Source organism: Hyaena hyaena, unplaced genomic scaffold (genome assembly GCF_003009895.1).
Source record: "Hyaena hyaena isolate Hyena2069 unplaced genomic scaffold, ASM300989v1 scaffold_445, whole genome shotgun sequence".
NCBI lineage: Eukaryota > Metazoa > Chordata > Mammalia > Carnivora > Hyaenidae > Hyaena > Hyaena hyaena.
In genome coordinates this window covers 1,061,901-1,086,818 of record NW_024081077.1, presented here as the reverse complement: position 1 = coordinate 1,086,818, position 24,918 = coordinate 1,061,901, and the positions used below count along the sequence as shown (strand labels likewise).

The following is a 24,918-nucleotide window of genomic DNA, read 5'->3' as shown; positions in this document are numbered from 1 at the left end:
AATAAGGCAAAGCAACATCAAAAAACCCTGTCATTTAGTAAATGAAAAGCTGCAGAGATGAGGATGATATAAAGCCAGCAAAGCAGGGATAAGCAATTGCCAAAGCAACTCAGGGTTTTATAAGCGGTTGAAATGGAATGATGTAAAAATGCTTTTTCTGGTTATGGAAATTATCACTTTCTTTCAGTACTCACTAGAGATCATTCCATTTTCATGTAAACAATATTTCTGCCCTGCTCAGCAACAGATTGTTTGTATAATAGCATTGCGCTAACCAGTGCTACTCATGTAATCTTCTGCTGTGAGTGCTTTGGGGTCTTAGGAATGTTCCTTTGAATGAGGCCGAAAGAAACATTAACTATTTCTTGGCACTTTATTTTGCTCATTAAATGTCCTTCCACTTGCCACACATCCTCATACTGATTTTATAAGGCAATTTTGGATTTTCCCTCCTGAGACATTGTAAGTTACCAGAACACAGACCACAATTGCTGAAGGGAAGGTAAACGCCATTGTGTGCCAGATTTATGTGAGATTTCACAAGATCGCAGATTGGTTTTCTTATTTTAGAGGCAAAGAGAACCCTTTATAAGTGATATTCTGTAGTGTCTTAAAAGAGAATAATGGTTTGTTGTTGTTGTTGCTACATAATATAGCTCAGGCGTTAGGTTCAAGATGGTTCCTGGAATATATTTCTATTTTAATGAATAACTGTTTAAAATATGTTATCAATTTAAAAAATGATGTAAAATTGAATGCTCATCTCATCTAAAAATTGATGTATTTCTTTTTCATTTCCTGTGGGATAGTTTAGCATAGTGGAGAAAATAAGAAAACATTGGTGGGCTCCATATCTGTCTTTTACTTGCTGTAAGACCTCCTCTGGATATTTATAAAATCAAATTCATAGCACTAAATAGTGTATTATGCATTACTTGTTCAGAGGCTGGGTTTTTTTTTTTTTTTAATGTTTATTTCTTTTGAGAGAGAGAGTACACATAAGTGGGGGAGGGGCAGAGAGAGAGGGAGAGAGAATCCCAAGCAGGCTCCACACTGTCAGTACAGAGTGACTGTACATGGGGCTGGTCCCAGGAGCCAGGAGATCATGACCTAAGCTGAAATCAAAAGTTGGTTGCTTAGCTGACTGAGCCACCCAGGTGCCCCTCAGAGGCTGTTTTTATCTTCTTTCATCTGACACTCCTAAAGGATATATTTCCTTATGTAAAATATCTGCTTTTGCCAAATGGCCTACCTCTTTGAACCCATTTTAGAGTCAAAAGTATTAGTAACTGAATAGACCGCTCACCTTTGGATTTGTTTAAATTTGTATACGTGAAAGCATAAATTTCCTGATTTTTGTACTATTATCAATCACCTTCTACCCTCTTTATATCTTTTTAATTATTCTTCCAATAAGGTCACTAAGATCAGGGACTTGAAGTGGGGAAATGTAACATTACAATTTACAGATATTATGGAATCACTCAAAAAGTACTTAATAAGGAGAGATGGAAGAAAGGAAGGATAATAAAAATTTATATATGTAGAGTCAGCAGGATTGGGAAGGGGAAAGCATTCTAGATGAAGGAAATGGCATGAAAATGTGGTCAGTAAAGTGCTGAAGTGTTCAGATAGTAGCCAGAGCACCACTGGACTGATAATGTATAGTTTGTGCTGAGGAATCTATCAGTTTGGATGATTTTGGTCACAAGTAACAATAACCCTGCCAAGCTAGCTTAATCACGGGGAGGCAGGGGGGGGATGTAATACTGTATTGTAAGGATGTTATACAGAATTAAAGAGGAGGGATGCAGTTACATTTTAGGGACACATGAAAGCAGAGACTAAAGTGCACCAGGGAGCCCAGACCTAGCTTTTATTCTTCATCTCTCATCCTCCCCCACCTTCTGTTTCCTTCTCTTTTCTTACTGCAAAGAAACTATCTCAGCTTCCCAGTTCACATGGAAAGAAATGGCCACAGCCAGCATCTCAAAGGGAGATGACTGTCTAGTTGTCAGGCCTAATTCTGGATTCCTGGGGAAATGATTGTAAGGATTGGATTGTCCCGCACCCATCAGTGAAAAGACTGGGGGCAAGGCAGTTCCACAGAAAAGCAGGGGGATTCTGGGCCTCAAAAGCTAAATTACTTGATGTCTAGTATGAAGGAAAGTCCAGAAAGAGGCCCAAGAGTTAGGGCCCTTAACTCCTTTTCTCTCCCAATACTGAGTCAGTGAACAAGCCCTGTTGATTTTTCTTTTGCTGTCTTTTGTGACCTAAGCCTTTCTTCTCATTTCTCTACTTCTGTTCAGTCCCAAGTCTCCTCCCTACTATTGTAAAATAATCCCCTGGGCAGACTTCTGCTTCCAGATGCCCCCTTGTCCCACACACTCTGCGCAGCTCAGGCTCATAAACTTCCGATCTGAAATGCCACGTTGTACTTGCCTCTTCTCAGCCAGAGATACCTCAGTCAGGACTCCGAGAGCATGTTCTCAGTGCCCTTCACCATCTGGCCTTGCTGTGTTTTCTCACATGTATGTGATGCTGTAGCTCTAGGCCAGACCGGCCTATGCTGTAGATCTACCACAGACCAAAGGGCTTGCTGTTTGGCCCTCGACCACAGCACACTTATTTCAGGGTGTCTGTAAGCCTCTTTGGCTCCCCAGATGTTTCTCCTCCTGCTCTGTTCATCTAGACACTACAACTGAGGACCATTCCAACTCCCCCTCGTGAAAACCATGTGACTGCTTCCTCCTTGGAACTCCTGCAGCACTTTTTCACTTGGACAGCAAATCACCATTTTACTTTTTACCTGCTCTTTGGAGCAGGAACCATAGCTTATAACTCCTTGTCCCTGGAGTTTCCCTAGCACAGAGCCTTCCGTGGGCAGCAGTACGCCCAGAGTAATAACTCTTGATGAGGATAAAGAAGTGACATTTCAGCACTGACTCTCATGCAAACTCTGCCCCCCTTTGGGAGCATCATGTTGAAGTTTCAGGAACTAGTGCATGTGGTAAAATAAACAGAGCCTCAGAAGGTAAATGTATTCAAGGCATTTACAGATATATAGTACAATATCCTACAAGTCCATAACCAACTAAACTGTGATCTACTTCATTCTAGATTCACATATTTCAGACAAAAGAAACATAGAAAAGTAGCAAAATTAGTGGAAATGGAGGGAATAATTCCACTAAATGATTTTCTCTCATTGGACTTTTTTAAGTGATTTTAAAAGCAATTGACACTAGAATTTTCTAATCGTAGAAAAATTCAACTTAAATTATCAAAAGGTATTTTAATGTTTGGTAAGAAGAAAAGAAAAAAAGAAACCCTTAGAATTTGACAGTACTTCTATAAAGATTTTATCTTAACAAAGTTAGTAGGTTAATTCTGAAAATTTTCAGGGAAAATATAAATATTTTTATGAATGTTTATTAAATAGGATTTTCTAAATTTATTGTGTAAACAATTTGATGTATCACCTCTTTCTGCAGTTCTAGTACAGACCCTAGAACTAGGGCATAAACAGATGTCAGTAAAATACAACACGTGGCTCATATAAATCACATACTTCTACAGAACATGAGAAGTAAATTATAAAAAACACTTCTCTCTGGGTAAATCTTATCTCAAAATCTGTTTAATATTTATAATTTTGCCATTTGGTTTTTATATTCCTTTAGTTCATTTAATGAGTATTTAATTTGCAGTTATGTCCCACCCATTCTTCTCTTGTTAGATGAAGGAAAGATATATCTAAGATATGTAAGAGTTAAACATATAATGTATTGTAGAATAATCAAAGAAAAAAAGTGTGATAGAAGTCCACTTGCCCAGAATAAAGAGAAAGACAGAGATCAGTGTAGACAGTATAGTATGACAAAACTTCAAAACAGAGAGTAGAAGGGCAAGCAGCTTGAATTTGAGAAAGGAAAACAATGAACAAGAAAATTTTCTCCAGCTGAGAGTAGTATCGTAATCATCACAGTAAGAACTTAGTGCTGATCTACTAAGTTCAGAAAACATTTATGAATTCTATTTATTTTTATTTTTGAGGAACCTCCATACTGTTTTCCACAGTAAGTTGTACCAATTTACATTCCCACCAACAGTGTATGAGGATTCCGTTTTCTCCACATCTTTACCAACAATTGTTATTTCTTGTCTTCTTGATTCTAGCCATTCTGACAGGTGTAAGGTGATATCTTACTGTGGTTTTGATGTGCATATCCCTGATGATTATTGAAATTAAAAACAGAAATACCATATAATCCAATAATTCCCCCATGAGGTATTTATCCAAAGAAAATGAAAATACTAATTTGAAAAGATATATGTACTTCTGTGTTTATTTCAGCATTACATACAATAGCCACAATATGGAAACACCCAAGTGTCTATAGATAAATGAATGAATAAAGAAGGTGTAGTGTGAATACAGAATATACTCAGTTGTGAAAAAGGATGAGATCTTGCCATTTGCAACATCATGAATAGACCAGGAGGGTATTATGTTAAGTGAAATAAGTAAGAGAGATAAAGACAAATACCATATTACTTCATTTAATGTGGAATGTGGAATCTAAGAAACGCAACAAAGGGGAAAAAACAAAAAGTAGAATTAGATCTATAAATACAAAGAGCAAACTTATGGTTGTCAGAAAGGAGGGGGCAGGCAGTGAGCAAAATTGGTGAAGGGGAGTGGGAGATAGAGGCTTCCATTTATAGAATAAATAAGTCACAGGAATAAAAATATAGCATAGGTAATATAGTCAGTAATATTATAACAACATTGTATGGTGACAGATGACAGCCACACTTGTGATAAGGCTAATATACATATAGAGTTGTTGAATCACTATGTTGTATACCTGAGAGAAAATGTAACATTGTACATCAACTATACCCAAATTAAAACAAATAAAAAGCCAAATTCATAGAAACAGAGAGTAGAATGGTGGTTGCCAGGTGTTGAAAATAGGGAGAGGTTGGCAAAAGGGCACAAACTTCTAGTTTTAAGATGAATAAATTCTGAGGATGTAACATATAACATGGTGACTCTAGTTAAAAATACTATCTTGTATACTTGCAATTTGCTAAGAGAGTACAGTTCAAGCATTCCCATTTAAAAAAATTAAACTATGTGAGGTAATGGATATGTTGATTAACTTGATTGTGGGGCTCATTTCACTACATATATATATTAAAATCATCATGCTTTATACTTTAAATATATTACAATTTTCTTTGTCAGTTAAACCTCAATACAGTTGGAAAAATACCTAGTGATAAAGAATGTGACAAACAAAACAAAACATTTGCAAATTAATTCCTACTGTATGTCATATCAGGTGCTAGAGACACAGGACAGTGGGAAAGGAAATAAAAATTCAATGACACAGTCCACGGGCATTTGTGATCACAAGGGAATTCATAATTTAATAGAGTAAATATGAGTAGAAAAGTAAAGACATTTGAAGAAACTGCTTCGAAAAATTATTCAGTGAAAAAGTAAACATTCCTACCTTTGCCACTTTTATTTTTCTTATAATGAATGTGTTTTTATTTTTTTATTTTTATTTTTTTTACACAGAGATAAATCTGATATATTTTCTTCAAATATATTTTATGTGTTATTTTACATTTGCATTTTTCTTACAGAATTCAAAGTCATGCTATGCATTTTTGTTTTCTGATTTTTTTTTCTACTTAGAATTTTATTTTACCTTTGCCACTTTTAAAATTTATCTTCCCTGACATCCTAGATCTAGTTGCTGATGTGATAAATCTTTAAATATAAAATATATATAATATTATATATATTATATAAATATATAAAATATAAAGCTTTAAAATAAAGGGGCTTTCTCTTTATAAGATAGAGAACGTTCTGTACTGTTTTAAATAGACAGGAAAAGAAAGAATGAAAGAAGAAAGGGAGAGGAAGAGAAGAAAGAACTAAAGAGAGTAGGGAAGGGATATGGGGAGAGGGAGGAGAGGTGTGAAGCCAGAAAGATGGGTATAGGTGGGGATGACTTGAGGAGCCAGTAAAATTCTCCACTGTGGATGGTGAGTGGAGTTGATGGGATGAAGCAATGGCAATGACCATGGAGACTGATTAAGTTATATCTGTTGTTAAGTTTCCATTAATTCTCTGTCCCTTCTGAATGCTTTATATAACTGAACACTAGAGGATTAGTGTAGGGAATATTAAAAGCTGTCAAGTTCTACACCTGGATCAATGCAGTCTAGCATTGAGATAGCATCAGCTGAACAAAGTGCCCAGGAGGCAGAGGAAGCTATGAGAAGATAAATTTCTAGGAATTTATAGGTAAGAATAGAGAGGTTTTGCCTTGAACTTCTCTTTAATATCCTCTAGAAGGCTTCTCTCATCACCTTCTGTGTGGGTATTCCTTTGATTTAGTTATATAAGTAGATTCATAATATAAAATATATTACATATGTAGTATCAGCTTTATATGCTTCAAGGAGATGAAAGAAGTCTTCTAGAAGAGAAGCTTTTAAAGTGAAGATAAAAGATTCAAAGATTACATTTTGGTGAGTCCTTACACTGTTGATACATGTTATCAACACTTCTCTTGAAATTTATCTATATACCTACCTAGTACCTTAATCCTATGTATCTACATCCTTCCTCTAGCATGTGGGCCCCTCAAGGAGAAGAGGTATGTTTTTTCAATGTTTTCATTCCCACAGCTTGCTCATGTTCAATGCATTGCAGTTTTACCATAAGTATTTGCTGAATGAAAGAATAAATAAATGAATGATCATAGCATTATTTCAGGAAAGCCAAATAACATGAGATTTTTCAAGAAGCCAAATGTTTACCAACAGCAGGAGAATGAGCTATCAATAATATTAAATTAGGTCATTTTCATTGAGTTATCATTTTACTGTAATTAAATATCCATATAAAAATCTGAACAAACTGCTCAGTTAAGTGTTAAAAAGGACTCTTTGGTCTAGTTTGAAAAACACTTAGAGAAAAGTGATATTTCCTGAAAAGTAATTCCTAATGCCCTGAAAAAATAATTATGAAAATTGCATTCTACAAACATTTCACTTTGTAACCTCTAAAAATGTGCTTGTTTTCTGTTTTGTGTATGGTTCTCAGAAGTAGGTTGACTAGTTTAAAAAAAGACATTTTGACTTTTGGTGGACTTTATTTCAAAACTCAAATAACCTGACCTCAGTAGGGTACTTCTTTTGAGGTCATAGCTGTTTAAAATGGAATCAATCACTTTAGAACATAGGGCAGAGCAACAAGCATGAACCAATTTTAATTAAATAGCTATGGTGTTTTGACAAGTTGGCATATATTTTCTGGACAAGTTGTTCTGACTGATTTTGTTTATAGGCTACTTAGAAAGAAAGGGCTGTTTAAATGTCTGACCACCAGTCTTAACATGTCCTTCAGCTTTGGGAATACATTATAGAACTTTTTTTCAAAGTACTTTAAACTCGCTTTCACAATCATTTTACATCTTCATTTTTCTTACTCAAAGGTTACACACCTACTTGAAAACACAGTAATGGCAATTTCTGTCCCAGATGATGACATGGAATAAGGGCTTATAATTTAAGTAATTCCTGGATTAACTATAAATGCCTCCTGTCTTCACAATATGTGTCTAAGAGGTTGAATCTCCCTTTTATTTACTGTCACCATTTTGTATTTCTGACATCACCTGATCTAGTAGGAAGACAGAATATTCCAGGAAAATCACGGAGAATCTCTGTATATTTATAAATAGTCCCAGGGACTAGCTTCCAAATAGTGGACAGATGCTTTATGGTAAGTCACATCCATGCATCATAGGAGAGTCCAGCCAAGTGGGCACTTGGCAGGAGGTGCCAGAGAACATGTCTTAGTAGGTGATCTGTAGTATCAAGAAAATTTGGCAGAAGATAACAATAAGCTGGAGTTACCAGGCAAACAAATTTTAGGGTCCAATCATGGGTACTGGAGTGATAAACACACTCACTTGAAAATGAAACTAATAGTCTGGTTAAATATGATGTAGATCACAGTTTTGAAACAGGCAGGAAGTTCTATGAGGGATTATTGTTGAGTAGGTAAGATCAGTCAAGTCTTTAAGGATAATGTAGGAAGAATGGTACTTGAAGGAATAATAATACTGGGTTAAGCAGGTGGAAAATAGAGAAATTCAAGTTTTATCCCAATTTAAATGCTTTAGTCTCCAAGGTACTTTTTTTTAAGAGAGCTAAGACATGTCTAAAAAAACTGGGAAAATATAAATTCCATACTGTTGACCATGAGCAGTAATATTTTCAAAGCCACATGGAGGCAGCAAGATAGAACTCTTTCCAATTTGTATTTTTTAATGGATGCATCATTGTTTTCAGGTTCCAGGGAATTATTAGTAACTGATAATCACCCTGAAATGTTCCAGCCCCCATTTTCACCCCCTTCTTTGTATGTGTATCATGTTTGGCCCTGGAAGTCACATGTAGCAGTTACCACCTGTCATTGCACCACTTGTATAGAATAAAAAGTACAATGTTGAAGACACACATTCTGCCATTTGTTCAGGCTCCCAGCTCCTCTGGGGTCTGTTTCAAACTCAGAGTGTGGTTATACTTCAAGTCAGATATGGATAGGTGTTACTAAACTTGCACCCTACTGACAGACATTCATGTCAAATATCCTGTCCCCAGATGAGATGATCTAATACTCTGTAGCTATTTTTAAAAATTAATTTATGTATTCTGAGGGGGAGGGCAGAAAGAGAGAGAGGCAGAGAGAGAGGAGAATTCAAGAATCCCAAGCAGACTCCATCTTGACCTAGGGCTTGAACTCATGAACCATGAGATCATAACCTGAGCTGAAACTAAGAGTCAGATGCTTAACCAACTGAGCCACCCAGGTGCCTCACTTTGGAATATCAGGGACAAGATATATTTCCATGAGTTCTTCTATTAAGTTTTTAAGATACAATGATAAAGCTAAAGAATAAATTTAAAAAGAAATATTGTAGGCAATGAGACATCATGAAAGCCAGTACAACAATCCCCACTAATTCAGAACACTTATTGTATTTTTTTAATGTTTTATTTATTTCTGAGAGAGAGACAGCATGAACAGGGGAGGGTCAGAGAGAGAGGGAGACACAGAATCCAAAACAGGCTCCAGGTTATGAGCTAGCTGTCAGCACAGAGCCTGACAGGGGGCTCAAACCCATAAACTGTGAGATTATGACCTGAGCCGAAGTCAGACGCTTAACCGACTAAGCCACGTAGGTGCCCCCCAGAACACTTATTTTAAATTCATACCTAAAATAAGAAATGAACAGCCATTTTTAGACACGTTTTAAAATATTTTAGAATACTAGCATTTTAGACTAGGATGAAAATTTTTGGTCATATGATCACATCCTGATTTCACAACTGAAGACCAGGAAGGTTTGGTAACTTGCCTCAGGTCATAGTCAGTGGTTGCACCCAGTCTAGAATTTGGACCTTCCAAATCCCAGCCCAGTACTCTCTGACAGATAATTTTTGAGTAAAAGGTCCATTAACTCTGGAGTTGGACAACCAAGAGGAGCCTTGGGCAAATGTGCAACAAGTGGCTCAAAGTCCAGCGTAGTGTACTTAGACTAAGGATGGGTCCAATACTAGAAGACCATGGTAAGAACCTTCCACAGTAGAAATGAAGAACAAGGTACTAAGAAGGGAAGAATGCTGTATTGGAAACACACTAGACCCAAAAGAATTCAGGATGGAAGGAGAAAGGAAGCAGAAAGAAAAATAAAAAGCTATAATTCACTAAGCATTTACTACACGCCGAGCACAATCCTGGATGCTTAGACACACTGTATGCTATTTAATCTTCTCAACCTCCCTACAAGATTGATATGATTATCTCTAATTTTTAAAACTAGGAAAATGAGAATTGCTCACAGTACACAAACAGAGCCTGGATTCAGCAAAATGAGGATTAGGAAAACAGATCTGTGTGACTCCAAAGTCCATACTTTTCCTTTACCTTATAGTATTGTGTATATCTAATTAAATAGTATACACAATGACCACAACAGAGCACTTGCTAGGTGGTAGGAAGCTTAGTGAATGATGGAAACACTTTTGCAGTGTACCAGAAGCAAGACTCTACATGGCAGTGGGACCGTGTTTAAGTCACTTCATCTGTAGGAATCCATACTCTCATCTATAGCATGACACATTTTCATGTCCCATACTCTATGATTTTTGACTGTTAAATTAAAATGCAGTTGAAATATGGAATTTTCATATATCTAAATTATATTATTTGGACAGAAGAAAACTATTAATTTAGTTGTAAAAAAGTTTCAGAGTTATGCCTTGAATTACAATGAATCATTCTGGGTTGTTTGATTTTAGCTAAACGAGACTATTATAATGTGATAATGGAGTCTGAGTAACAATGCATTATAGCCATAATCTGCTGTTAGAAATCTTTGCTAATGGATTGATTCTCATCCCTACCTGATCAGAAGAATCACAAAAACTCTTATAAAGATGTGACTTCTCTGGCTATAGGAACATTGTTGGAAGTTTCTGGTTTAGTAAATGTGCACTGGTGCCTGGGAATTACTATGATTACAGATGATTCTTGTGACCATGCCTTAGAGTCAACTGTGTACTGGTTAAAAAGGCAGATTCTTGGGTTTTCCTTTTAAATCTAGTGGTATCAGAATCACTAGGGAATTTGATTTGTGAATATGAGTCTTTATTTAGCCCAAATGGGATTTCTCTGAACTCCCTATTCTAAGGCAACACACTGGTAATTACTCAGTGTTTATTATTGCTTGATTCAGGTGGCTATACATAAAAGAACCCCAAGAAAATTACAAATTACCAGATGGTACTTGGAATTTATTACATTTGATGAATTTTGGGGAGTTGTTCAGAATTATGCATTTCTCCTATCATTCCTGTGGTGCATATTGTGAAAAGCTGAACAATAAAACCAAATATGTATCTGGTGCATTTTTTCTAATTTTTAATGAAAATATATTTTATAAATATCCCTTTGCAGAAAAATGCATTAATGTCTAAGATGCTTATCATTTATTTAAACTTCGTTTGATTTCAGTAGCTGAATCCCGAACATTTATTTGCAAGTTGAATAAGATCTAAAATATAAGCATAGCATAAAACCAAAGAAGTATATATGTCTCTGTTCTATAACAGAATGACTTTACACACAAAAATATGTCTGGGAAAAAATTAAAATTTGTTGTTTATAATTCTTGTCATTCCTTTCTGGGACTTCTGAAGTTGTTGCCAAGAAATGTCCCTCCCCCCCCCCCCCCCCGTTAATGAATAAAGTGATAGATGTGGATGCAAAATGAAGAAGCTCAGAGGCCTGGGAGAGATTCCTGCCCATGAAATAGGACAGTAGGAACCGGGGGTCAGAAGGAGTTGTTATGGGGGGAAAGAGAGAAGGCATAGAGGTGACAGCTGCAACAGCTAATATAACTTGAAAAAGGGAGGGCTTTTTTTTTTTTTTAGGAGTTTTGCTTTATAATATGCAATGTTATAATTCTACATACAACTTCCTAAGAAAATTTCAATTTTTAAAAAAATTGTCTCCAATCCTTTTGGCATTCTTTGCCTTTACTTCCTATCCTTGTCTTTTGATTCTGATGGGTTTCTGGGCAAGATTCCGGGGAAGGACAAGGTCCTGGAGGCCAAGGTATATTCCAATTACACAAATATGAACATTAGTGGGTCCTTACATGAAATGATTGTGTGTAGAATTAAGTCTGGTGGATCCATTCACTTTATCTTCTGACTGTCTCTTGACTCAGCATTCTAAGTCTTTACAAGCTCAAAGCTAAAGTATATATCTCTTTCTTTTCAATCCAGTTTGTCAAATCCCTATCCTCTAACAACTCCTTAAACATCCTATAAACAATCCCTTAAAGTATCCCCTAAGAGCCTGTCCTATTTTCCTTTATCTTTTCATCCCAGCTATTTTTCCAAGGCTGTTTTCATCCACTGTCATAACTTCAAGTCCTCCTTAGGTGCTGGTCCTTCTCAAATCCAAATGCCTCTGCTCAGTTTCATGCCTGGATATCTAACTGGCAACTAGCTATTTCTGCTTAGATGTTCCCTGGGCTTCTCTGGTTCATCATGTTTAAAATCAACGTATCATGATTTTTATCTACTCTGTCACTCAAGCCAAAAAACCTGGGAGATATCCAAGATTTCTTTCTTTCATCTGTGTTATAGTCAATCGCCAGGCTTATACATTCTTCTTGCCAAGTATCTCTTGAATCTGTTTCTCAGTAAGACCCTAATAACCTCTATTTAGTTTAGGTTACCATCAACTTTTACTTATAGGAGTATGATATTGTTTCTCTTCTTTTATTCTTACCCATTTGTCCAGAGTAATCTTTTTAACATAAAAATCTGATCCTTAAAATTCTTCAGATAGAAATTCTTTTGCATGCCATATTATCCTATTCTGTTATCTAGCCCATGGCCAGCTGGTGGCCTCTTCCTGGTCATCTTCCTTCCTTTCTTTCCCCATCCCCATCCCCACCCTTTACATCTTATATACTCCATTAAAATGTTGAAATACCAGTTGGTTACTCAGGTCATAATGCCTTGGTACTGGCGATAATAGGGCTTCTCAGTGTGCATGCATGGCTATCTTCAGCCATCATTCAGACTTCAGCTTAAGTGCTACCCTTTCTGTGAAGCCTCCTCTGACTCTCTCAGACAAATGTAAGTGATTCATTTCTTATACGTTCATAGCAATGTTTATAAATGTCAATTATAGGGGCACCTGGGTAGCTTAGTCTGTAGTGCATCCAACTCTTGGTTTTGGCTCAAGTCACAATCTCACAGTTTGTGAGTCTGAGTCTCAGCTGGGCCCCAAAGCTGGCAGTGTAGAGCCTGCTTGGGATTCTCGCTCTCATTCTCACTCTTGCTCTCTCCCCCGACTCTTGTTGTCTCTGTCTCTTTCAAAAATAAATAAACTTTTAAATAGATATATAGATAGATAGATGTCGATTATAATTATTCCCGTGATGTATTGCATTTATTTGTTTGCAAGTATATACCTATCTCACTAAAAAGTCATGAGAATTACATGAAATAGTTCAGATCAAATACAGAGAATATGCAACAGATGTTGCTTAAACTGACATTGGGATTCATTAATCATATTTGGAATATTTTTTAAATGTTTATTTTTAAGAAAGAGAGAATAGGGAAGGGGCAGAGAGAGAGGGAGACACAGAATTTGAAGCAGGCTCCAAGTTCTGAACTGTCAGCACAGAGCCTGATGTGGGGCTCGAATACACTGACCATGAGAGCATGACCTGAGATGAAGTCAGACACTTAACCAACTGAGCCAGTCAGATGCCCCAATAATCATATTTTACATGAAAGATTTTAGAATATTCCCAAATGGGAGGAATTTTATATTTATAAATTTATATTTATATTGACCAGACATTGAAAAGTTTGCCAGGGGGCTTTTCAGAGGGCTTATTTAAGGTCCTGTTGACAATGGACAATTTATGAATGTAATTTGGTGTAGGTTCTAGAAATGTTTATCAGCGATTCAATTTTCTTTATATTTTGCAAAGCACAACCATTGTAGACCCAGAGTACAGTTTCTGTTCTGACTTTACTATGTATTTCCCTGAGCCTAGTGTTTGCTCAGGGAAACTCTTCTAGTTGAAACTGGTGTCCTCCATGACTGCCATCAGCGCGCTCCTACAGGAGCATCACCATGCAACGAGGTCAGGGAGTGGTAAAATTTGGGGCTATGATTGCTCCTTCCTGTACTATGTAGTGGGAGAAGAATATTCTGATTACAAAGTCGTAAGGAAGAAGTTCTGAGCATGGCAGACCCTGTTGTGTTTCTCTTAATACCTAGAAAAAGAGGAAAAGTAAGAATATTACAGCAGAGCTTTGCCTTACCTTCTCACCACCTACTAAGAGAGATGAGACTCCCCTCAGAGGTGTTTCCTTGCTGAGGGAGGGACAGAGGATTGTAATCACTGACTTCACATTAGGGATAAAAAATTCTATTGTGATGGGAGAGAGTAAATGAATTAAAAATTTAAAAGCCAATAATACTAAGTTCAGTCATATAGAGTTTGTGATACTTTATTAATTTATAAAATAGCCATCTCTTTTCAACTGCAAATTACTCAATATTAATAATAACATAAATGTGTCACATGTCTTGTTATAGAATCACTCAAGGGTTTAAGCTTAGCATCAAATGTGCCTTTAAGTATATATTTACTATATTTTCATAATAAAGTAACAAAAATTATGGTTCTTTTGATGAAGAGAAGAATAATATTTGTAGGGCTTAACAATATCAATGAAAGAACTTGAAACAAGGACTATCATAAAATGAGATTTTCTGCCCGGGAAAATCTCTAGCCATATGACCTGGGGAGATAATGAACTATAACAAGGGCATAATGTGATTAGAATTAAATGAGTGATTTATATCAGACAAGCCTTGTCATGGAGGAGGCACTGAAGTTATCACGTCAGTATGGTCCAGGTGTTAGTTCTGTCTGCATTTGCATAGTTAGTGGCTCTGAGGCATTTTCTATCTGACCTCCAAGGTTCTCTGGGTAATTCAATGTGTATTTTGTGAGATTGACCCAATAAGATAAATATTTAAATGAATAATGGAATTTTTTAACATTACTGATTCCCAGCGATCTGGCATGTTTAGACACCCTCACTATTTTAGTTCAAATTCATGGGAGGCTTCATCTTGTAAAAAATGGCTTTCTCATCCTTAATCTCTCAGGATAAATCTGATATGTTTTTGAATGTCTTAGAAAGTTATTCCCATCTCTGAGTAGACTGTAACTTGCTTATAAGGCAGAAAGAGTAAATCATCACCACTAAACTTGAGGGGCAAGGGCCAGTATAAATATTTTTCTTTTGAAATATGTTTTAAAACTATCTACATAAAAGGAACTTGCAAATATGACTAGTGTATAACTACAGTTCCATGATGCACAGTAACCTACAGGGACATTTTAGCATCAACCTTCCAGAAAGTTTGTAGCAATATATACACATCACCAGCAGTGACTGAAAATACCTGGTGTGGTAAAGAGCATGACATGATGCCTCTCTCACAGAAGATCTATATCCTAATCCCTGGAACCTGCAAATATGTGAAGTTACATGGCAAAGGGAAATTAAGGTTTCGAGTCAGCTGACCCCCAGATATGGAGATTCTCCTGGATTATCCAGGAGGAGCCAATATAAGTATAAAGATCTTTAAGAGAGGGAGAGAGTGGCAGAAGAGGACAAGAGGTAGCAGCATGAGAAAGCTAGCTTGAAGGCCGACCAAGAGGGCTGGAAGTCAGGAAGTGCGGGTGGCGCCTAGCATCACTACGAGGACAGAGAAACAAATTCTTCCTCTGAGTCTTCAGAAGGAATGTTACTCTGCCAACATCATGATTTTAGTTCAATACAAGCCGTTTTGAACATCTGACTTCTAGACTAAGTTAACATTTGTATTGTCTATGGCTCTAAGTTTGTGTTAATTGGTTACAGCAGTAATAGGAAACGAATACATCCGAATTTCTTCACATGTTTGCTGACACAGGGTATTATTGATCGCTCACATCTTTTCTATCCTAATAGTCAAAAATACTTTATTGGTCCTTGATTTTTCATTATTAGCTAAGTTGAGCTTATTTCCTTCTGTTAGATCCTTGATGAATATTAAAATTGCTTTACGAACATCCAGCTCACGGACTGAACCTATTTCATTATTGAAGTTTTAGGGTTGTTTTTTTTCCATACTCCTTTATTTTGACCATTAAATATCATTTTTTGCTGTTGGTGTCTTAACACATTAAGAACCTACTAAGTTTTTATGAGGAATTTATGGTGACTTCTTTTTTTAATGTTTATTTATTATTTTTAAGAGGGGGGGCATGAATGGGGGAGGGAGAGAGAGGGGGAGGGACAGAGGATCTGAGGCAAGCTCTGCGCTGACAGTAGCAAGCCTAATATAGGGCTCAATCTGACAAACCATGAGATCATTACCTGAGCTGATGTCAGATGTTCAACTGATTGAGCCACGCAGGTGCCCCTAGGAATTATGGTGACTTGTTATAAAATAAACAAGCTTTTTCAGCATAGCTAGAGATGATCACATGCTTCCTTTCAGTATGGTTTCTACTTTAAACTATTAATGTAATAAACTATGAAAATAGGTTTCTTACCTACACCCATTCTTCTGTCACTGCAGCATATCCCACTTCATGGTACTTCATTATTATTTAGTAAACTGCTGAATTCAGTTTTGCATCTATATTTATGAAAGAGATGCACGTACCCTTTTATTCCTGCTCATTTCTGTCATGGTTATGTTGGTTTTATCAGTTAATCGAAATCCTCTGTCTTTGCTCTGGTCTGGAATCATTTCAACATATGGGAGTTATTTGTGGAACACTGACTGTTCCGTGCCCTGTTACACATGGTCTTTCCCTACTCTGTTATATTATGTCAGTAAATTTCAAGGTATTTAGAAAGAAAAGGCAAATAAATAGATTACCTCACACTGCTGTTTTGAGGCTGAAACTCCCCTCATCTTTTAAAACCAGAGAATTTTTGCATCCATAAACCATTCCTGTGATTATAGAAGGAAAAGGAGGAGAGATGTACAAAAGGCTGTCCTTGGAGATTTGTTATTGGCAGCATGGCTTCTGCCTGCCTGTAATTTCATTAGATTTCCTTTCCTATGATGTGTTATTGTTATTACTATTACCATCATTATCATTGTCATAATTATGCTTTATATGAAACCCTTTTACACTCTACCATATTATAAATATATTGTTAATTCACCTTTTATGATGTCAGGTGAGACTGTATTAACAGAAGTGTCCAGGATGAAAGAAAAGAATAGCCCCATGTTACTTTGTCATGATCAGAACGTTTTACTAGAATTGTGTGGAACTTGGGTTATTACATTAAAAAATGTATTGGCTTTTTAAGTTGCAAAAGCCTTACAAGTTTTTCGAAAAGCAAATTGGAAAGCACAGAACAGAAAAAAGAAGTAAAATTACTTACAATGCAATCTTCCAGATAAATTCATCAGTACATGTGAACCTTATGCACATAATTACATATATATTTTTCCAAAGACGGAGTCATCCTCTACATTATTACTGATTTGTAACCTGCTTTTTCACTTCACAAAATATTATTAAAATTTTTCATGGCATGAACTATTCTTTCACAAGTTTATTTTAGTGAATGTGTTATAACTTAATTTGTGAATGTGATCATGATGTAACAGATTACCTATTGTGAAATGTTTGTTTCCATTTTATGACTATTTATGGTGCTGCAATGAACTTGACACAATGATTATTTCCTTGAGATGAATTCCCAGAAGTTGAATTGGTAACTTTAAAGGGTTGCACATTATAATGACTTCTCATATGCCTAGCCAAATTTCCCTCCAGACATTGTTCTATTTATTATTCCATAGTAAGTATAAGAAAGTGACCATTCTCCTCACCAACAAAGAATAGCAGAGTTGTATTAGGAGTTTCCAATTTGATGGGTAAAAAAGGAGTGTTTCATTTTGCTATACATGTCTTTAATTACACATATCCGTGATCACTAGCTCACCAGCTTTTTCAAAATTTGGATTTCTTTTTGACTTTTAGCAATATAATATAGAACGGCACATGATAGAAGTATCTCAGGAAGCCTTGGGTAGCCTAGCAAACTATAAACAAACCAAAATACCCTCAGCCTTCTGCAGTGACTCCTATGAATATCCACACTGAATGGGACACATAGAAACCATTAATATCCTTTCTCTCATTAGGGGTTTGTCACCAAATGACCTCAGGTCAGATTAGGTTTTTCTGCCATATGAATGTTAGAAAAGCTCTATTTTCAGAGTTTTCCTACTTAAAAATTGAGGGCAAGGGATGATAGATGTATAATGAAGATGATAATTGTTTTTTAAAGTCTATTAACCATTTATATTTATTCCCTTTTGTGAATTGGTTGTTCATTTCCTTTGCTCAGTTTTTTATTAGGATGCTAAATATTTTCCTCATTGGATTATAAGACCTCTTTGCACATTAAAGATATTACCTCTTTTCCTGTTATATATGTTATGAATATTTGAGTTTTATTTTGTTATTAAGATTGTTTAAAACAGCTGTTGTCAAATTGGAGTCTTCCTGAGAATACCCTGATGTGTGTGTGTGTGTGTGCGTATGTATGTGTATGTATCTGCATCTGTACAGAGTGGATATGCATGTGTGCATGCTTTGATATCTACATGCACGTTTCATGCAAAGTCCTGAACACTCTCCATAGAGCACTTGATGTGAAAGGTCAGGGTAGTTACTGTCAGTCATCATATTGATGGTAGCTACACTTGTGAGCAGAGCATAACATATAGACTTGTCTAATCACTATACTATACACCTGAAATTAATGAAACATTGTGCCTCAACTATACTCCAATAAAAAAAAAATCAAGGTTCTAATATATAGTATGATGATGGTTGCACCATTTTGGAGTAAATTAAAAACTATGAATTTCACAATTTAAACATGAATTGTATGCTTGTGAATTATATCTCAATAAAGCTGCTAACAGAAAAAAAGCAGTCTAGGGAGAATTCTGAAATCTGAATCTTAGAAAGCCCAAATGTGATTCTAATGCAGGCAATGAGAGATTCATATTTTGGCTTGTGGTAAGTTCATTTAATATGCATTTGCTTTTGACTTATCTGGTAAAATCTATCAATCTTTTCCTTTGTGATCTCTGTCTTTTATGTTAAGCTGGGGATACTGTGTTTCAGAAGAGACACTGATAAACTAGAGAACATTTGCAAAGGCCACCAACCAGAATGCTGAGAGACCCACAAAGAATAACAAAGAAATGGTGGAGGAAATGGAGATGTTTAGCACTAAATCTAGACTTTGAGGAGGAACATGCTAGTTCTCTTCTACTGTCAAGCAGAAAAGACAATGTAGCTATCCTCTGTTGTACCAGGAAGCTAAGAATAATGTGTTGAGATTCGAAACATCAAATGCATCTTCCATTGTGAATTTGCCTTTATAAAACATACATGATCTTGTCACTTCCCTGTTTGGAATCTTTGCTTGCTTTTCTTGTCTTTAGAATACTCAGTGTCCTGTGAGGTCCCTCATAGGGACCCCACAATCCAAGCCTCATTTGGTAACTTCTCCTCTCTCCACGCTACTCACCGGATGTGCTGCCCAAGTGAATATCTTGATGTTTCTCAAGAGGTTCACACACTTCTTTCCTCCTTCTCATATCTGAGTTTCACAAGCTACCTGATCTACTAAAGCCCCTTTCCTCTAGCCTGAACCATAGGCTGAGCTCTAGTCAGGGCAGGAGTCCTTGGGAGTCAGTTTCTGTCATGATCCTCTCTGTGGAATGTTACCAATGTGACCTTATACAGAAAGTAAGTCATTGAATATTCCAATGATGTATTTATATGCATTTACATATAGTAATATGTGGTTAATATTTATTAGTAATAAGCTAGGTACTATGGCAATGGAGATGAGTAAAATGCATATCTTCTAAGATCCTCAACATTTCAGAAAAAAAGAATTAATGAACATTAAATGGGAAAGTTTAGTGAATATTTAAAAACTGGAGAGGAGATCACAACTATATAATTCACATTTCAGTAGTTATGGAAATCTGAGTGAATTTATAATGCATTCAGACATAAAACTGTGCTTAGGAGGATAGTTAAAAGGAAAAGAATTAAAGTTGCCTGGGTTATATAGAGGAGTAGCAGCATTGCGTTCTAAACCAAATGCATAATTTTTGCCAAGATGATTAAATGGAAGATGTTTATACTTCTGTTGAAAATTTGATTGGTGTTATACAGCATGTTAACTGAAAGACATGCTCATTTTTACTTGCTTAGGAATCTTTAAAATGTTCGATACAGTGGCTGCATGTTTTTTGCATAAGAGAAGGGAATGTGCATCACTGAATGTTTTGGAATGATGAGGAGCCTGTTCATATTTTAGCATCTGCTACATTTATATTTCACTGTGGTCATTAATGGATAATTTTCTCTTCCACGGCATAGAGAATGACATTTTTTTCTTATTTTTATACACCAGTTTGAAGTAGGAGTTGTCATGTTTCTAGTAGCACATTACTCAAGTGCATTGCATTTGGAGTCCTTCCTTTCAGATACCAATATGCCATGCAGCCAAAGTTCTGTGTTGGTAAGAATCCCGAAGTTGCCATGGTCAGGAGCCCCCTGAATTTTAATCCCATATCTCCGACACTACAGAGCTAGCTAGTGAGCTGTCAAGAAATGCCTATTAAGGAGAATGCATTCCTTGACATCACACACAGCAAGTTAAACGGCCCGACCTACGCCCAAACTTCTGTGACAGATTACAAATGGGTTTTTCTCTGTGGAGCAGTGAGCCAGCTAAGCAATTTCTAAATAGTAGACTTGTCTTCCAAATGCAGTTTGACGTTATCTGTAGGTGATCAAAACCCTGAGCTTTTTCTCAAGGTGATTAATAACCCTTTTATTCTTTCACTATAGAACATCAAGAGAGTTGATAGTAATTGTATTAGCTAAGGCTGATTTGCTTTGCAAGATCCAAAAACAGTGCATAATTTATCCACTAGACTGAGCTCCTTGAAGGCACAAGCCATTGTGTGTATCTTTAGTATCACCACCGTTTGGCCAGTGTGTTGCGGTAAGAGTTTCCATAAGTGTGAGCTGTGTTGAATTAACTTCATTTGCCATGGATGATAAAAACTACCAAGAATTCCGGCACTAATAATGCACTCAGTTCTATGTAGGGTCTGAAGCTTTAAGAAACTGCATTTTTTTTTTTTTTTGCCAGTAAGTAAACAACTCCATAAGAGAAACATTAGCTCTTATAGTTCATGGATTCAGCTACTTTTGGAAAACTGTTGTCACTGACTAGACACAGCAGCATATTCTAGCCAGGCAAAGCAAATATTATAACTTATAATTAAAAGATACCTTTGGTTGGGATTTGGGCCAATTTTTTCCCAATGTTCACTTTAAATATTTCCTACCATTTCAACATGTTTGTTTCTAGAGAATTCTAGAATCTTCCTGTAGCAGAAAGGTCTTCTCATTTCCAGGGAAGTCAGAGTTCATTAAAACTCCCAATGTAATGAGGTAAAGGGAAGGTCAGAAATAGTTGTCAAAAGATAGAGTATACAAATAAAAATGTCTGCTGCTGTTTCAATGACTTTTCTCAGTGATCTTGAAATCAAGGTGCATAGCTTAAGGAATTTAGGGAACAGATACAATATCAGAAATAAAACATGTGAATATTTCAAGACACAATTGTATTTCCAGAAACTTAACATCCACAGATGTTCCACAGGTGCCACTAAAAGGAGAAGGAGAGGCCATAAAAAGGGTAGTGTGTGGAAGAGGGACTATTCACCCCAATGAGACCAACTTCCAATTTATTGCAGAGTCTTATAAAACATTTCTCAGTTTTCAGTGTTGAAAATATTTTGAATGCTTTACCTCCAGAACAGTGGCATAAATATAATATTAAATTGCATGGGAAGAAGTGTCAGGGTTCTGAAGCTTAAACTGCAAACATACAGAATAGAGGCTTAGTAGCAATAGGCACGAAGCATCTTATTGGTTGGAGTGGCTGCCAAAAAACACCCCAAAACACAAAAACAAAACAAAACAAAAAACTATTGAGAACTTGGGGTGTATTACAAGAAACAATTTAAAATATTGGAGGTGATAAATTCATCTCTAATCTAAACTGATCATTTCTACTTACTCAGAACTTTTCTGAAAAAGATGCACATAATTTTCAGGTGAAATTGTTCAGTATAGTGAGGAGTGATACAAAATTTGAAAAAGTTCTCAAGGGAATTAAGATAATTTTCTTAAAATATTAATCATTGGTAGAAAACAGAGGCCTTGTCTTAAGGGACAGGTCCTGAACTTTTATTAAGAGGTGTAAATGCTGTTTGCAGAGTTTAGATTGTGAAAAAAAGAGGAAAGAAACTCATGAGAGCTATGATACATATTTATTTATATATATGTAATATATATGATGTATATATTATATGTAATATATGTTATTTTGGTGAAATGTAGGTAACATAAAATTTACCATTTTAACTATTTTTTTTTTAAATACTTTAACATGTATTTGTTTTTGAGAGATAGAACAAGTGTGAATCAGGGAGCGGCAGAGAGAGGGAGACACAGAATCTGAAGCAGGCTCCAGGCTCTGAGCTGTCAGCACAGAGCCCAATGTGGGGCTGTAACTCATGGACCACAAAATCATGGCCTGAGGTGAAGTTGGATGCTTAAGTGACTGAGCCACCCAGGTGCCCCTCCACCCTATTTTAACTATTTTTAAGTAGAGTCGACCTTGAACAACATGGATGGGGGTAGAGGTTAGAGGTACTGTACCTCCATGCAGTCAAAAATCCACATATAGGGACAACTGGATGGCTCAGTCAGTTAAGCATCCGACTCTTCATCTCAGCTTAGGTCTTGATCTCAGAGTCATAAGTTCAAGCCTTATTTTGAGCTCTATGCTGTGCATGAAGTCTACTTAAACACACACACACACACACACACACAACTTTGACTCCCCAAAACTACTAGTGAGAACCCTGAGAGATCACTTTACTACAATACACCATTTACTGGAGAGACAAATGCTCACGTGAAGATAATCAGTGTCATGATGCATTTTAAGTGCATACTCCCAACACCAATTTACCCCAGTAGCAACAAGAGGTAGCTATAAAAGTATTACAGTCGTATAGCATATGTTATAGTTAATTTTATGCAGTTATGATTTAACACTGCATCTTCACACTCATTTACATTTCGCTCAGGTGTGAATGTTGCCATATATAGTCTGTGTTTGTGTGTGTTTTTATAAATTTTAACTTTTTATAATAGATTTGTGTATATTTTATGGTAGTAAGTGATAAAATAGACTAGTATCTACATATATTTTATGAATTCTTGACATACTTAACTTTTTTCTTAGTTTTTAATATTTCTAGGGTATATAATTCATCTATGAGCTTTTTTAATTGTCACATATCTCAAATATTTTTTCTAATATATTTATTTTTTTAAATATGCATATACATGAACTTCACAGCACAAGACTAAGTTGTTCAAGGGTTAACTGCGTACAGGTCTGTGGCATTAAGTACATTCAGATGGTTGTGCAACTGACAAAGACTGTCTCCTTGACCAAACTTTAGTCAGGCTTCTTGGGGTGCTCTTTACCAGTTGCCTTCCGGCTTGTCCTCTAGCCTGCCTAGCTCACTTGTGGCAAAAATCCTACTGGGTCATTTAGAGAGACTGCCCCACACCCTTGATATCTGATCACTCTGACCTGCCTGCAACAAAAATCCTGTGAAGGCAACGTAGTGGGAATCCATCCTTGGTGTGTCCTCTCAGTAATTTCCCATCCACCAACCCATTCCCTCCCCCTCACCACTCTGCTTGTTGGCTATAAATCCCCAGCTTTCTTTACCTGTTCAGGGTTGATCCCAGCCTCTCTCCTCTACTACTGTGGTGTTGACACCTGTTGCCACAATCCTGAATAAAGTCCTCCCTACCATTTTAATAGGGTTATTATTATTTTAAAAAGAATATTTTTTCTTTTAAAAAAGATCACTACTGTCCATCTCCAGTATTTTTTCATCTTGAAAAACAAAAAACTCTGTACTCATTAAACAATAATTCCTCATTTTCTCCTCCCCCTCCCCAGCCCCCCAGACCCACCATTTTACACCTGAATTTCACTATCTACCTCATGTAAGTGCAGTCATACGGTATTATCCTTTTGGTGGCTGGCTTATTCCACTTAGCATAATATCTTCAAATTTCATCCATGTTCCCTGGTATGGCTTATGTCAGAATTTCCTTCCTTTTAAAGACTCAATTACATTCCACTGTGTAGGTATACCCATTTTGTTCATCTTTCATCTGTCAGTGGTCACTTGGGCTGCTTCTACGTTTTGGTTAATGTGAATAATCCTGCTGTGAACATGGAGATGCAAGTACTTGTTTGAGTGTGCACCTTCAGTTCTTTGTGTGTATATTCAAAAGTGGAACTGCCAGATCATATAATAGTTCTAATTTTAATTTGTTGAGAAACTATCATATTAGTAATGACTGCACCATTTTACAGTCACACCAATATTGCATAAGGGTTGCAATTACAGCCTCCTCAACATCTATTATTTTCTGAGTTTTTTGGATAATACCTATCCTAATGAATGTGATGTAGTACCTCATTCTTGTTTAGATTTGATTTTCCTAATAATGAGCCATACTTTTTTTTTATAATTATGAGGTTTTTTTATATTAGTTAAAAAGAAGCCTTTATTCCTGAGTGATTTGGAGCTCTACCTCTTAATAACCGTAGAGGCCCTGTACCTCCTAATTTCCTATACTGTAAGGTAGCTTTTCCAGTAGAAATACAATGTGAACCACATACATAATTTTACATTTTCTAGAGCCACATTAAAAAAAGAAACATGTAAAATTAATTTTAAAAATATATTTTCTTATACAATATATCCAAAATACCATCATTTAAAAATATAATTAATATAAAAATTTTTAGGGAGGTATTTATATTCTTTTTTCATGCTAACTTTTTACTGTGCATTTTCTGCTTACAGCATATCTCAATTCTGATTATATTTCAAGGGCTCAATAGCTACTACCATATTAGACAGGTCTAAGATCTTGATTGTAATTAAATACTCCATAATGCTAGGAGAGATTTTAAGGCACTAACAGTCAATTATCAATATATGATTTGCAGAAATCCTGTATCCATGACAAC

At 36.1% G+C, this 24,918-nt stretch overlaps 1 protein-coding gene across 3 annotated transcripts in view; it reads left to right on the top strand.

Moving 5' to 3' along the window:
• Positions 1-24,918, top strand: part of TMEM117 (transmembrane protein 117) — a 487,728-nt gene that overhangs the window by 407,211 nt on the left and 55,599 nt on the right. The gene's annotated exons all lie outside the window — the stretch shown is intronic.